Below are 17,420 nucleotides of genomic sequence, written 5' to 3' on the forward strand. Positions count from 1 at the left end.
TATATTCAGACGCACATATATCATACCAAGACCTCAAAATGGTTTATATACAGAGATATAGCATATTATGAATATATCATATGATAAATTTTGTACAATTATAATTTGTCATAATCAATCGTGAATTTGAACTATTACGAGGATAAAGCAGAACCAAATCGTAACTTATGCATGTTAGTTGAAAAGCAAAAGGAATTACTTGAACATGATGAATCATATGACAAACTTTGTTGGTAGCAAAAGAAAACGGCTAATATGCATTTTTTGGTTTAAGTCTTAAGACCAATTCAATTCTGTGTAAATATTTTAGTTTTAATCTAATCTTAGGCTACCAATTCTGAAGCTAATTATCAACAAAGCTCCTAATTTTATCTTTGTTTTTAACCCCAGATTCCTCTATGAGTTGGACCAATACCTTGACCAAATTTTAAAGACTGCATCTTTGGCTAAAATTAAAGCTCCCATTTGATTGGGGGAGCATAAGAAAATACTAATACAAACTGTGAGTGCCTCCAAGTGTAGAAAAGGATCACTAAGATACTGGCTCTCAGTAAAATATGGTGATTTCTAGCTCTCCCCATCTGGCTGCCATCAGCCAACTCTTTACGCTATTGTCATCCAAAATGAATCTTCATTTACTTCATTGGGCATTAAAGTAATAACTTCATTAGTCCCAATAAAACCTCCTCAATTTACTACCATGAAAAGTGTGAATTACTTCTAAATGTGGTTTCAAACTTAAATCCCATTTACACCAATTTTTTTTTTTGTTTAAAATACTTGCCATGCTTGGGTTTAAGTAACACCTACCATGCTTTTTGTCAATTTTCAATAGCATATTTTGGTTTGTCACATTGGTGGTGTTTCAATGTGTTAGTGATTCCTTTGACAAATAAAACCAAGAGACACAAACCCTGAAGTTGACTTAAACTAATGTAAGAGTATAACTATCGAATTATCAAAAAAGAAAAATGCAAAAGTGAGTAAGACATTTTGTCAAACACATGGTGTGCATGTTCTAAATGAGAATGAAAGGACAATTTAACAGCATGAATCCACCCAAAAAAATACAGAAAAATATGAAAGTGAGTGAGCCAAACACATGGTGTATATGTTCTTGATGGGAATGAAAGGATAGTTTAATAACATGAATCCACCCAAAAAAGAAAAAAAACAGAACTATCAAAGGAAGTTTCAACTTTCAATTCTATGTAATTATTCGATCTCATGAGAATGATCTAATCTCAGATCAATGTTATAAAAAATCAAGCCACATACACATTGTTCTAATCACATAGAAATTGATGGTCTCCTCCATGTGCTTGATCAAACAAAAGTATTTGAATGATGATGAAATTAAAGGAAACCGCAGTTGGGCCTGGGTTGTTGCTATAGCTTCCACTATTCTTTCAATCACTCAACCAAGTCGGTTATGAATATGTTATCTTTTTTTTTTTTTTTTTTTTTAAAAATAGGGAAAACTGAAAAGGTTCGAGTATCAATTCACACCAATGTAGCAAATATAACATAACATTGTGTCTCAAATTTATTATAGGCAACTGAACACCAATCAATTAGGGGGAAAAATCCTAAAAATAAAATAAAAACATCACTAACCATTCCTCAAAACGCCGAGAGACAAAGCCTAGGTAGAATTTGATCTTCTATGGTGTTTCCCTGGGAAAAAAAAAAAAAAAAAAAAAAAAAAAAAAAAAAAAAAAAAACATGGTAGGAATTGAAATTTATAATTGCAGTTAACCCTAATTAGAAACCCTTGAATCCCAAAATTAATAATAACCTCCAAATCGAAAATTTAGTAGTTTTCCCAGTGTCCTTGTTTGTGTTTGTTTTCACAATTTCCTACAACCATTTGAGCCTCAAAGTTATTTTTGGAAACAAAAACCACATATTATTCATATGCAAGTAGATTAGGACAACAAAAATAACAAAAAAATAGGAAGAAAGTAGTGAAGATTGAGAATTCAAGATGATCTTACCAAGGCTCTGGTACATACCTCGAAAGATTCAAAGTCGATGAGGGGAAGGTCTGCGTTTAGAAGAGAATGAAGAGAGAGAGAGGGGAATTGTCAAATGGTTAGGAAGGTAGTGAAGTGATGAGAAGAGAGATTTTTCTTTTAATTTTTTTTTTTAATCAAATTTTAGTTATAGAAGAAGTATCTATCAGGTTTTGTTTTCAGTGGTGGGGAAACTGATGGTGATGGTTGGGCTTAGATATTTCTCTCTTCATCAGTAAGAAGTTCTAGAAAAATTATTTTTTAATGCGTACCTTCCAAATATGGAGTGAAGGGGATTGTTTTTGTTGCTCAGTGTATGGTTTCGACGAACTCTGTTCTCTGTCCCTTTTTATTGCAATTTACTGATTTAAGCGGTTTGTTTTCTTTTACACTGAAAGGCTATCAAAAGGTGTTTTAATGTTGTGAAAAAGATCAAAAGGTGTTTTAATGTTGTGAAACAGTACAATTTATCACCATTTTTTTTTGTTCATTTAGACCCCTTAAACTAGATTGTTTAACCTATTATATTAACCAAGCGATTACTTAGATTAATTATTTAGATCAATGTTAAACACAAATAAATCATATCATGCAAAGTAGCAGAAAATAAATAACATCACGATATGATGACCCCGGAAAACTGATGAAACAAACCGTTTCAAGGTAAAAATTTGGAGAGGATTTAACCTAACTATCCTTAAAATAAAGCAAATCCACTATAAGAAAATTGAAGTTTTTACAATTAGATTTAACCCTAAATCTATTGCTACCTCCAGTTGTAACTTACTGACATGAACACGTGCAAGTTGCGAATTCATGGATTCCTTCTCTTCTTGGATTTACTGCAACACAAGCACCCGCGCTTGTGACTTTGAGATCCCACTCAAAGTTTCAAATCACCTTCACTTGTTGGTCTTTGTAGCAGTAACTTCTACAACACCAAATCTTGAGTTTCTTCAAAGAATATTGTTGGTAGAAGACTTGAGAGAGCTTTGGGTACAAAACCCTAGATCTAAAATTAGAGGCACAAGATGCACTCTTCTCTCTCTAAAAAACTCTAAAAACCCCCCTCTAGGGTTAGCTTATAATATCCTTAAAATACTGGAAAAAAACAGATCGTGATTTGGGTTTCAAACGAACAAGTTATGGGCTTTTTACGTTTGTTGATTTTTGCTGATCTATGACTTCCAATCGATCGAAAATTCTCCTGATCGATCAAACCAGTCTAATTTTGACTTTTTGAACCTGCACCTTGTATGTTCTTTAAATTTTGACTTGAAACACTTTAAGCATTGTCTAATATGACTTCATAGACTCTAAGATCTATATTTAGATAGGTTTTTTTTCCTATATGGCAGCACCTCCTTAATTGCAGGAAAAGGCTTTTTTTCCTGCAATTAAGGCTGTGCTGCCATGTAGGAAAAAAGCCTATCCAAAATTTTGCCATGTTTAAGTAAAAAAGCGATAAATTATACTGTTTCACAACTTTAAAAAATTGTTTAATGGTTTTTCAATATAAGAAAAAAAAAAAAAAACCAACCCTTGAAAATCAGAGGTAGAGAAGGAGAGAGAGACAAAGTTCGTAAGAGAGAGAACTGTTTTGGTACCAAAAAAAGAAAAAAAGAAAAAGCTGGGATAGAGAGAGAGGGAGTTTACTAGGCCATATGCCTGCCAAAGTCTGATCTCCCACCACCATTAGACTCCTGTGACCCCCACGATAATTTTTTATTTTTTTTTTCATTGTTAAAATTTATGGATTTGGTTATATACTTATCTTTGGTTGGATTGATATCGATTTAGGTGTTTGGGTTAAAGTTGATTTTGATTAAGGAATCTAGGTAAGAATGCTTTAAGTTTGGGGTATTTGAGTTAAATTAGTGAAGATTGGAGACCCCATGTGAAATTGATGTATTATAAATCACAATCTGCTATTTCAACAAGCTGTGAAATTTATTGTGTTTGTGGAATAAATTGATTTTAACTAAAGCTTTTAACACGGTTACATATTTTAAAAATCTAACCCTTGGATTACATGCTTTTTATGTTTTTAACATACATGTCAAATTTTGTTTAAATTGGATATTATTTATTATTCAATCCATGAACTTACATTTCGTGCATAATTTAAGACTATAAAAGTTAAAATATAAATATTTGACTGATAATATAGTTATTGATTTTTTAACTTCTTGAAATTTTGCAAACATGAAGAATATAATAAGAACCTTCGTGAAGGCCATAGGAACAAAGCTCCAACAGAAACGTTTCAACGTGGCTCCAATAACAAAAACCAATTTGAAGGTTTAACCTCCTTTTTTTTTTTTTTTTTTTTTTTTTTTGAGAAACATTTAAAGGTTTAACTTTAAGAATAGCAGCGGTGAGCTATGCACCTATAGCCTAAAAATTGAAGTGACCGATTTATGAATATTTGTAGTGATAATTTGAAACGTCGGTTTCATATTATTATTAGTATAATATACTAAAACAAAGAGTCATTTATTTCCTTCTCAAAAAAAAAAAAAAAAAAAAAAAAAAAAAAAAAAAAAAAGAGTCATTTCTTTCATTGGAAAAGATTTATGATAAGTTTAGTATATGATATACTAAAACAAACTGTATTTCACTGGAAAAGATGAATCGACCAATATGATAAATTTAGGAAAATATTACAAACATATAGTCTATTAGGACAGGCAATAGGTACAACTTTTAACAAACACGTCATGTGTTCCATTGAAGTCCAATATGAATTATCGGGAGATTACAATTAAAGAAAATAATAGAACTTAGGTACAATTTATTAAGTTTCTCAATTAATATCAAACAAATAAAAACATTAGATTTAATTTTCATTGAGAAAGACAACATTATTTATTCTCATTGATCAATGCAATCATGTGTTTGAATCTAATTGAAGAAAGTAATGTAGAGAATTTCAGGAACTATACGTAACTTTTGCCCCAATTCAAAGACATTTAAGATCCAATATTCCAATCTCATCTTTGGACAAGTTACCGTGTTGAAGGATTGAGTTCTGTAATCATATTCATATTGACCGTTTCAACTGAATAATTTGATTCACCCTTCCTTTGAGCTAATTCAGATGTCAAACACTCCTTTAGTTTAATCACCACCTCACTCATGGTTGGCCTTTCAATGGAGGTGGAAGACACACAAGCCATTGCGATTTCAACAACTTTCCAAGCTGAGTTAACATTGAAATTTCCATGCAACCTTGGATCAACAATATTTTGAATATCTCGTTTATCAACCATGATTCTCACCCATTGGCTTATATGAGTATTTTCACGGGATCTTTCTATTACATGTTGACTTGTGACTATCTCTAAAAGGACAACTCCAAAACTATAAACATCACTTTTTTCAGTCAACCTATATGAAGTGGAGTACCTGCAAGCCAACGCATGTCATACTTAAAAAAAAAAAAAATTGTAATTATTAGAAGTTTAATTTTCAAGTCATTCCCATTTGTCTTTCACCGGTACAAGGTTTGTATCTAATGCTTGGGATCACTGATACTTATAATGTTTTTAACGAAATGAATTTTGAAATTAAGAAGTAATCTTAAGTAAAAAAAATACTCACTCAGGATCGAGGTACCCAGGGGTGCCGGCAACACTAAAAGTTGAGACATGAGTGCCACCATTAGTTGGGAAAATTTTGGAAAGACCAAAATCAGCTATTTTGGCATGAAAATTTTCATTCAACAAGATGTTTGTAGTCTTCACGTCTCTATGTATTATAGGTGGTTTACATCCATAGTGCAAATACTCCAGTCCTACATTTTGTAGTCCAAATCATTTTTAGAAAAAATAAAATGAAATCTTATTAAAGATAAAGTTAAGCAAATCAACTCATCACTCTTGGCTAACCTTGTGCTGCGTCCATTGCAATATTCAGCCTTGCTTCCCAACTCAAGATGTTATTATTCTTACCTGCATCCATATATGAAATTCCTAAGCGTTTCTAGTTGTGTGATTCAATTAATGCAAGAAAAATTTAGAAAGGGAAATTGTTTTCTATCTTTAATGTTGGATTATGTCCCCTTTAGGCCCAAGCTCAGTTGGGTCGTATTTTATGTTGTACATATGCACTACTAGTCGTTGACTATGCCAATGGAGTATGGATACAGTACACATCGTCTTCTCTTTTCTTTTTCTTTTTTTTCTTTTTTCTTTTTCTTTTTTTCCTTTATTTATTTAAGAATTCAATAATATACTCTCAATTCCTATGGAGAATCAAATAAGGTAGCTTAAAATGTGGAATCTTCTCTAGATACTTTTATAATGACCAACCTGAAAGATGTGCATCTAAGTCTCCGTTGGCCATGTACTCATATACAAGCCCCATATTTGTTCCTTCATAGCAATACCCGACAAGGGTAGTCAGGTTTCGATGATGAACTCTCATAAGAAGTTTCACCTGTAATTCAAGAAGTATCATTTTCATTAATTTGATATATAAATCTATGTATGTATCTATGTGAAAGCTCAAGAATCTAAGTCATAGTCGCTTGCCTCTGCTTGAAATTGTTGATACCCTTGACCTGATGCCACTGAGAGCACTTTCACTGCAACTTGAGTGTCATCAATATAGCCATGGTAAACTTGTCCAAATCCACCCTTACCAAGAATCCTCTCAAAATTGTTGGTAATTCTTATAAGATCAGCATATGTAAATTGGCGTTGTATTGACTCTATTGACTGAAACGACGTGGTCTGGAAGTTGGATTCTGTTCCCGCTATGGCCACTGCGAACATCATCAATATAAGAAACATAAGTGAGGAGAATGTATTCTTTGTTTACTTGAATATAGGTCTTATATTTCAATTCTACCCTTTATTCTTGTCTCTTTTTTATCTCTTAAGTCCCCACAAGACAACCACAACAATCAATGAGAGGAGGAGCAATACACCAACTGATGCCCCTATTGGAACAGCAATATTGTTCTTCTTTTTGCATGATCCAAATCCGCAAACATTTAAGTTTTCATCCACACTAGAGCAATAAAAAGGATGGCAGTGAAATTTTAAGGCATTGAATTATAACTTTGTATTGTGAAAAGAAAGTAATTATTATAATGAAGGGTTACATTATCTTCGAAAAAAAATCATACCTTAGTAATAGAGAACCATTCTTCGATCTTTCAATGAGGTCAGCTGGAATAGTACCAGTGAATTGATTTTTTTCTATGTTTCTGCAAAGGAAGGGTGAATATGATTTTTGTCATTTCCAACAAATTAAGAAATTTTTAGTAACAATCTTAAAATTCAACTTACAGGACCCTCAAGTATTGCAATTGCAAAAGGAAATCAGGCACTGATCCAGTAAGATTATTGTTTGATATATCCCTGAAATGACAAAATCACTTACCTTGTCATAAAAATTGTAAGCAAATTTGGTAATCATTTTCATGTATTTACATTTTTTATTAAGTAAATTGCAAATACTTACAAATATTGTAACATTATGAGATTTGATATATAAATAGATACCCCTCCAGTCAATCCACTAGAGGACAAGTTCCTGATTCAATTTACATTTCACAGTAAGAGATACTTCAAAAATAAGTTTCCAAGTCATAAGGCTTGTATGAATGAAAAAACTTACAAGGATGTTATTCTAGGTGGGTTAATACTATCATAGCTGCAATTTAAACCTGCCCATGAGTATGCTTGTGGGAGACACGGATCTCCTTCCCAATTTCTTTGTATTCCGTATGCTAACTTGATTTTTGTGATGGCATCAACTATAACATTTTCATATGCATCCAAACAAGCAAAAAAAAAAAAAAAAAAAGTACAAAATAGAATAAGGCACTAGATGACATGCATGTGTGGAAGAAAACATACCATCTTGTTGGTTTGTTCCTAGTTTTGAGAGATCTCTAATTGAATATATCTCGAGTGCATTGAGGATAGGTGGCAGTGTTGAACTTTTTGTTTTGGAGATTAAAAGATCATAATTTTGGGCAATCGCCAAGATGGATGTGCTGTACACTGTGGATGTGTACAAGTATTGTGGAACAATAGGTCCGTAAAAGAACCTCCCATTTACAGTAACGTTGAATGATCTGGACTGAGTAGCTTTGAGGTTTACAACTTCAGCAAAGTGCATGTAAACATAGTATTGTGAGGAAGTAGCATTCTGCGAATTCCAATTCAACTCCAGAGGAGCACTAACATTAATTGGAGTGGAAGCAGTACTCATAACAATAGAGGGTGGTTGGTAATAATTATTACTTTGGGAGTCAATAAGAAGTGAGGTACTTAAAGTTGTAGACGAATTATAGTTGAAGGGAGTCCAAACGCGATCATAAACGTCTGTTGGATACCTAAGAAAACATAGATATTCAGAATAAGCCAGCAACTAATTGATAATAGTGTGCAATGTTCATATTGGGTTTGGGTTATTTTACAATCTAATGTGGCCTTTTTGATTGAGAAAACGTCAACCCAACACAACCCATGGTAACTTTAAAAACTAGCCCAACTTGTGTTGGGTTGGGTTACCACGTTGAGGCAATTTTGTGAGACCTAATAAAAAAATGGATCTTCTTTGAATTTTTAGGTCCATTTTTTTTTTTTTTTTTGATATTGGAATTTTTAAGTCCATTATTTATGGATCATATAGTAAATAACATTCAATTAACACAATATTTGACATATGTGTTAAGAGCGTAAATAACATGCAATCTAATATTTAGATTTTCAAAATATGTAACAATGTTAATTTTTTTTAAAAGGAAGTTATCGTTTTAAGTTACAACAAAAATTGTACCCAAAATTTGTCCTAAAACAATATTGAGACACAATCTACTACGAAGCATAGCTAATGTACATATGAAATGCAATTTTCATGATAATGAATGCTTTTACATACATGTTAAAACTTGGGGATTTTGAGTTACGTCTATCATTAAAAATAGTTGTACAATAGTGCACCTCAATTGTTCATAAAAGTACTCAAAATAGTACATTGTGACATTACGTTACTCACACAGTAAGCCACAACAAATATTGGTTATAAACCCACAACAAGGAACCCAACCCCATGTCATGTAATAGTAATCTAGACAGGATTATAAGATGTTATATACTATTTGATAAATAATTTTCTCAAATAAAAAATTTCCTTTAAATTAAAGAGGCAATGTGATCTCTAATCAACTATTTACACACACACACATATATATATATATATATAGAGAGAGAGAGAGAGAGAGATTAGTAAACATTGTTGTAGTAGCCTCAATTTGTGTTTTATCAATAAGAATAGTTAATGGGATAAATGGATTTATTTTCACTTATCAATTATATGTGATGCCCTACACACACACACACACACATATATATATATATATATAGAAAAAGACTTTTTATAGTATTTTTCCTAATATTTATATGAGAAGTTATTTATGTGGTCCCTAAATATTAAAACATGTATTGACACTACAAAAAACTTCACTTTTTTTCAACCCTCTATTTCCAAGGGTCTCCTAAAAAGGTCCAAACAGACGCTGAAAATAGCACGTATGGTTAGCTTTATTTCAAGATTCATTAAAACCCTTGAAATAAGCCAATACAACCGTATTAAAAAAACGCAAACTAGTTTTAGCAGCATTCCCGTTATAGTTTTGGCTCCAAAATATTACATTTTTCAGCACCACTTTCACGCAACCCTCAAAATAAAGATATTTCAAAATTTTCAATCAACGAAATTGAAAGCTCGAAAATGTGTTAAAATACAAGAGCTGTTTAGACCTCCAAATTAAAGATTACGGCTCGATTGATTTCACTCTAACTTATTCAAAGCACGGAAAAGAATAAATGAGAGCGTACAAACAAATAAGCTACTTTAAGCCATATTCATCACAACACAGCAGTAAAATGAAAGCTAAAAGAGTATGGAAGAAGAAAGCAAATACAAGATAACACGCCGACGTATTATCGAAGAAGAAACCGAAGTACTCGGCGTAAAACCTCTCCGCTGCCCTCCAAACGGTAATTGATCCACTAGACAATCAATTGAGATACACGAATAGCAAAAGACCCTCTAAGCCTAATCTACCCAATGCACTTAAGCCCTCCAAACTCCTACTCCAACAAGGCTTTTCAAAACCGTGTCTTGTCTAGTTTTTCGGATCCCGCAATACACCCGATTGCATCCGTCAAAGCCTAGCTTCTTTCAATACTTCCCAGCAGCACCAAAACCTCACTTGACACTTTGAAAGGGTGTGGTAAGTGTTTGGGCTATCAACCTCTCAATGGTATGGAAATGGAGAAGTAGGATTTGAGGAAAATTCACAAATAATTGTGTAGAGAATTGTGGGTATAATAATCTCTAACTCTCAATGTTTGCGGCTAGGCTTAGAAGCACTCCTCAACATATGTGGGTAATGGAGGTATATATAGTGTGGGTAAGGATAGAGTGTATTAGAAATGACAATCTGGCAAAACAGAATGTTTCGCGGGTGTCTTGCAGGAAGGCCTTACTCGCAAGACACTTGCAAAAACCAGCTGTCTCCATTTTGTTCTGACTTTTCGCATTCCAGTCATGTGCAGGGCACATGCATCACTTCACGGGAAGCTTACTCGTGAGCTACCCACGAAAACATCTTCAATCTTCAATTAGCCTTAAGTCTTCACACTTTCTTTCTCTCACACACAATCCTTACAAATAAATCCCACATGAAATACAGGGTACATAAGATTGAACAAAATTACAATCAAATTTAGCATGGAATAAAAGCCAACAAATACATAGTTGTAAATTAAAACTTTACAGAAATAAAGCCCATAATTTGAAAAATAAAAGGAGAAAACCATTTCATTCAGTCAGATCTAAAACTCCTGGATTCGTAGCTCTCTAACTCTCTCTCTCTTAGAATACTCAAAGGTGTGGTGGTAGACGACTTAGCTCCGGCGACTATTTGGGGCACAGTGGGCAGTGATATCATCTCTGATGATGAGCTAAGGGCATGGTAGTCGGAAATATCATCTCCTCCACTTCTTTGTTCGATTACAGGTCTCTCTCTATCTAAATCTCTGTTTGTTTCTCGAGAAAAAAAAAATTGAAATTGTCCTAATCTCTCTCGTTTTCTCTCTATCATTCTCTTCAGTAGTAGAGAGACTACAAAGTATTAGTCCAATTTTGCGTAGTCCTAGTGTTTTAGGGGCTTAGAGAGCAAGTAATAGTATAAATTAGGGGCTACGGTTTGGATACTTTGGAATTGGAATCACACCAAACTGGCTTTGATTCAAAATAGATCTCTGGCTTAAAAAAGCAGAAGGTGTGGATTACATATTTCTCATTTTCTTCATTTTGCTATGCATTTCCTGGTTCATTTTTGTTTTAGGTCTAATCTGAAGCTTTAGCCTGATTCAATTTTGTATATAAAATCTTCTTTTGATTGTAAGTTTGATTTTTTTTTTTAGTAAAATTGATGCATTGGAATTGAATGAGAATGAAATAGTTTTCATTTGGCGATGGTGGCAATTTAAAAACTATTATATTAATTTTTACTTGGGGCATAGAATGTGGGGAGGACTTAAATGGAATCTGCTACCGGTTTTAGAGTTTGTTTCACTGCACAATTTCTTGAACAAAGCGAATTGTAGGAATGTTATATAGATGTTATAGAGAGGACCTTATTTGTTCAATATGGTTAAATTTACATGGAAAGAAGTGCGCCACTTTAGAAAGGGTCAATTGGACTCTTAAAATAAAAATTTTCAAGGTTTTTTAATACTTTTTTAAGGATTTTGACCCTTGAAAAAAGTCATATTTGTTGTAGTAAGTATTAGATATGAGTAATAAATAATTTTTTCACGAATAAACTTGTAGCATATATGTCCATATCGAGCATACATTAATTCTAAAGCCTCCATTATGTAGTTTTAACTGCATATCTCTATGTTTGATGTTTTTTTTTTTTTTTTTTTTTTTTTTTTTTTTTTTGAGAGAAAACGATAGTAGACTTAATTAATTGAAAAAAATATATACAATGGGGAAGAGAAATAGAAACATATGCCCTCCTTTTTCTCTTTTGCATCACTAGCATACGCTAGAGAAACATGGTTACATTGTAAAAACAAAGAAAGAAAAAAGAGTTTCATATAATATTAATGTAACTTAAGGTAAATCATAGAGTACATGATATTTAATTTGAGAATATATAAGATTCAAGTTAATTTCGGCCGCCACAAATTAAAATTTCTGACTCCACCCGTGGCTACGTGCCTGCCTCGCTGGTGTGAACTTGATCTTTGCAGATTCGAACTTGAAAAACCAGCAACACTACTTGACTCAAACACACCCAACCCAAATACACAAATGACCCACAAAGCACAAATACAAATTGTTTGACGATAAAAATATGTAGAAACTTCGAACGGAATGTGCCAACATTGAACAAGATCTAACACATAATAAAATTAAAGAAAAGTATGTTGAAGTGGGCCGTGTGTGGCTTGAATTGCCACAAGCCCACGTCCACCTTATTTGACCAAATCCTGTTTGGAATAGTAACCCACCTTTTAGCCGACTTTGACATATATATATATATATATATATATATATATTAGGTTTTGAGAAGTAATGTGCAGCCGTGAGATTAAAGAAAAGGAGTAATTCCAATTAACCTAGCCGCATGAGAGAAAATAGAGAAAAGAGAGGCAGCCAACTTCTATTCTTATTTTTTCTGTGAGAGAGTGCTAGGGTGTAATTGGGATTTGGGTTTCTTGAGAGTGTTCTTATGCACTATTGTATTTTCCCTGATAATAGTGAAATCCCTGCAACTCCGTGGACGTAGGCAAATTGCCAAACCACGTAAATATTGTCTTGTGCGTGTGATTATTTTCTTTGACGTGTGTTTTCTCTATTTGTTTTGTTTCTCTCAGGTTAGGAATTTTTGGTTAAATTCCCTACAACTGGTATCAGAGCCTAGGGTTAGGTTTGAGTGGGAGCAATGGCAGAGGAAGCAGGAAAGGCGTCTGGAATAGAAAAGTTTGATGGCACAGACTTCGCATATTGGAGGATGCAGATTGAAGATTATCTCTATGGGAGGAAATTGCATCTACCTCTTTTGGGGACAAAACCTGAGGCTATGAAGGCTGAGGAATGGGCTCTTCTTGATAGACAGGTATTGGGAGTTATTAGGTTAACTCTGTCTAGGTCTGTTGCACACAATGTTGTAAAAGAGAAGACCACAGCAGATCTGATGAAGGCTTTGTCTGGTATGTATGAAAAGCCGTCAGCAAACAATAAAGTGCACTTGATGAAGAAACTGTTCAATCTGAAGATGGCAGAGAATGCATCAGTAGCACAACATCTAAATGAATTTAACACTATCACAAATCAATTGTCGTCTGTAGAAATTGATTTTGATGATGAGATTCGTGCTCTGATCGTCTTGGCTTCTTTGCCAAATAGTTGGGAGGCAATGAGGATGGCAGTAAGCAATTCTACAGGAAAGGAAAAACTCAAGTACAATGATATACGAGATTTAATTCTGGCTGAGGAGATTCGCAGAAGAGATGCAGGTGAAACCTCAGGATCTAGTTCTGCCCTAAACCTTAAGACAAGAGGCAAAGGTAATAACAGAAATTCAAATCGGGGCAGATCAAAATCCAAAAATTCTAATCGGAACAGAAGTAAATCTAGATCAGGCCAACAAGTACAATGCTGGAATTGTGGGAAAACAGATCACTTTAGGAATCAATGCAAAAGTCCTAAGAAGAAGAATGAAGATGATTCTGCTAATGCTGTAACAGAAGAGGTACAGGATGCATTACTTCTTGCAGTAGACAGTCCACTTGATGATTGGGTTTTGGATTCAGGAGCTTCGTTTCATACCACTCCACACCGAGAAATCATACAGAATTATGTTGCAGGTGATTTTGGTAAGGTGTATTTGGCTGATGGTTCAGCCTTGGATGTTGTGGGTATGGGAGATGTTCGAATATTGTTGCCCAATGGGTCTGTTTGGTTACTGGAGAAGATACGACATATTCCTGACCTGAGAAGGAATCTGATTTCTGTTGGACAACTTGATGATGAAGGACATGCAATACTATTTGTTGGTGGTACTTGGAAGGTTACAAAGGGAGTTAGGGTATTGGCTCGTGGAAAGAAAACTGGTACTCTGTACATGACCTCAAGTCCAAGAGACACAATTGCAGTTGCTGATGCAAGTACTGATACAAGCCTATGGCACTGCAGACTTGGTCACATGAGTGAGAAAGGGATAAAGATGCTGCTGTCAAAAGGAAAACTACCAGAATTGAAGTCCATTGATTTTGACATGTGTGAAAGTTGCATCTTAGGAAAGCAGAAAAAGGTGAGCTTCTTGAAAACTGGCAGGACACCGAAGGCTGGAAAATTGGAGTTAGTACACACTGATTTGTGGGGGCCTTCTCCGGTTGCATCCCTTGGAGGTTCAAGGTACTACATCACTTTCATTGATGACTCAAGTAGAAAGGTATGGGTTTATTTTCTAAAAAATAAATCAGATGTATTTGAAACCTTTAAGAAGTGGAAGGCCATGGTTGAGACAGAAACAGGTTTGAAAGTAAAATGTTTGAGGTCAGATAATGGAGGAGAGTACATAGATGGAGGGTTCAGTGAGTATTGTGCTGCACAGGGAATTAGAATGGAGAAGACCATTCCTGGGACACCACAGCAGAATGGTGTGGCTGAGCGCATGAATAGAACTCTCAATGAGCGTGCTAGGAGTATGAGGTTGCATGCTGGACTACCAAAAACTTTTTGGGCTGATGCTGTTAGCACTGCAGCTTACCTGATAAACCGAGGACCTTCAGTTCCCATGGAGTTCAGACTTCCTGAGGAGGTTTGGAGCGGTAAAGAGGTAAAGTTTTCACACTTAAAAGTTTTTGGTTGTGTTTCCTATGTTCATATTGATTCTGATGCTCGTAGTAAACTTGATGCAAAGTCTAAAATATGTTTTTTCATTGGCTATGGTGATGAGAAATTTGGCTATAGGTTTTGGGATGAACAAAACAGGAAAATCATCAGAAGTAGAAATGTGATATTTAATGAACAGGTTATGTACAAGGACAGATCAACTGTAGTGTCAGATGTTACAGAGATAGATCAAAAGAAATCTGAGTTTGTCAACTTAGATGAATTGACTGAAAGTACTGTCCAGAAAAGGGGTGAAGAAGATAAAGAGAATGTAAATTCACAGGTAGATCTGAGTACACCTGTAGTTGAAGTCCGCAGATCTTCCAGGAACATTAGACCTTCACAGCATTATTCACCCACTCTAAATTATCTCTTGTTGACTGATGGTGGTGAGCCAGAGTGTTATGATGAAGCCTTGCAAGATGAGAATTCAAGCAAGTGGGAGTTAGCCATGAAGGATGAGATGGATTCCTTGTTGGGGAATCAAACATGGGAACTGACTGAATTACCAGTAGGAAAGAAGGCTTTGTACAACAAGTGGGTATATAGAATAAAGAATGAGCATGATGGTAGCAAACGTTACAAGGCCAGATTAGTTGTTAAAGGGTTCCAGCAGAAGGAAGGCATTGACTACACAGAGATATTTTCTCCAGTTGTGAAGATGTCAACAATCAGACTAGTACTGGGAATGGTGGCTGCAGAAAACTTACATCTTGAGCAGTTAGATGTGAAGACAGCATTCCTTCATGGTGACTTAGAGGAAGACATTTACATGATTCAGCCAGAAGGGTTCATTGCTCAAGGACAAGAGAATCTAGTCTGCAAACTGAAAAAGAGCTTGTATGGCCTAAAACAAGCTCCAAGACAATGGTACAAGAAATTTGACAGTTTTATGCATAGAATTGGGTTCAAGAGATGTGAAGCTGATCACTGTTGCTATGTTAAGTCTTTTGACAATTCTTACATTATATTACTGTTGTATGTGGATGATATGCTTATTGCAGGGTCTAGCATTGAGGAGATTAATAATCTGAAGAAGCAATTGTCCAAACAGTTTGCAATGAAGGATTTGGGAGCTGCAAAGCAAATCCTTGGTATGAGAATCATTAGAGACAAGGCTAATGGTACATTGAAGCTTTCACAGTCAGAGTATGTGAAGAAAGTTCTCAGCAGGTTCAACATGAATGAAGCTAAACCAGTGAGTACACCCTTGGGTAGTCATTTCAAACTAAGCAAAGAACAATCACCGAAGACAGAAGAAGAAAGGGACCATATGAGCAAGGTGCCCTATGCCTCAGCTATTGGCAGCTTGATGTATGCTATGGTGTGTACAAGGCCAGACATTGCACATGCAGTGGGAGTTGTGAGCAGATTCATGAGTAGGCCTGGAAAGCAGCATTGGGAGGCAGTCAAGTGGATTCTGAGATATCTGAAGGGTTCATCAGATACATGTCTTTGCTTCACAGGTGCAAGTTTGAAACTGCAGGGTTATGTAGATGCTGATTTTGGTGGTGATATTGATAGTAGAAAGAGTACTACTGGGTTTGTTTTTACTCTGGGTGGTACAGCTATATCATGGGCTTCAAATCTACAGAAGATTGTTACTTTGTCTAGTACAGAAGCTGAGTATGTTGCAGCAACTGAAGCTGGAAAGGAGATGATTTGGCTACATAGTTTCTTAGAAGAATTGGGTAAGAAGCAGGAGATGGGCATTCTACACAGTGACAGTCAGAGTGCAATCTTTCTTGCCAAGAATTCGGCTTTTCATTCAAAGTCGAAGCACATACAGACAAAATACCACTTTATCCGTTACCTTGTTGAAGATAAACTGGTAATACTTGAGAAGATTTGTGGATCTAAGAACCCGGCAGACATGTTGACTAAGGGTGTCACTATTGAGAAGTTGAAGCTGTGCGCAGCTTCAATTGGTCTTCTAGCTTGAGGACAGGAGGATGAGTTACAGGGATGAGGGATTGTGTTATGGAGGTATTGTGGCTGATGTTTGCAGCTTGTGAGCCCTTAAGGGCTAAGGTGGAGCTGATGGAGGAGTTTGCTTGTGTAGCTTGATCAATTCAAGCCAAGGTGGAGATTTGTTGAAGTGGGCCGTGTGTGGCTTGAATTGCCACAAGCCCACGTCCACCTTATTTGACCAAATCCTGTTTGGAATAGTAACCCACCTTTTAGCCGACTTTGACATATATATATATATATATATATATATATATATATATATTAGGTTTTGAGAAGTAATGTGCAGCCGTGAGATTAAAGAAAAGGAGTAATTCCAATTAACCTAGCCGCATGAGAGAAAATAGAGAAAAGAGAGGCAGCCAACTTCTATTCTTATTTTTTCTGTGAGAGAGTGCTAAGGTGTAATTGGGATTTGGGTTTCTTGAGAGTGTTCTTATGCACTATTGTATTTTCCCTGATAATAGTGAAATCCCTGCAACTCCGTGGACGTAG

The 17,420-nt window shown here is 35.0% G+C and overlaps 1 pseudogene; it reads right to left on the reverse strand.

The window, feature by feature from the left end:
* Window positions 1-5,023: 5,023 nt before the first annotated feature.
* On the reverse strand, window positions 5,024-8,397 carry LOC126725251 (LRR receptor-like serine/threonine-protein kinase IOS1; annotated as a pseudogene).
* Window positions 8,398-17,420: the final 9,023 nt, after the last annotated feature.

Source organism: Quercus robur, chromosome 5 (genome assembly GCF_932294415.1).
Source record: "Quercus robur chromosome 5, dhQueRobu3.1, whole genome shotgun sequence".
NCBI lineage: Eukaryota > Viridiplantae > Streptophyta > Magnoliopsida > Fagales > Fagaceae > Quercus > Quercus robur.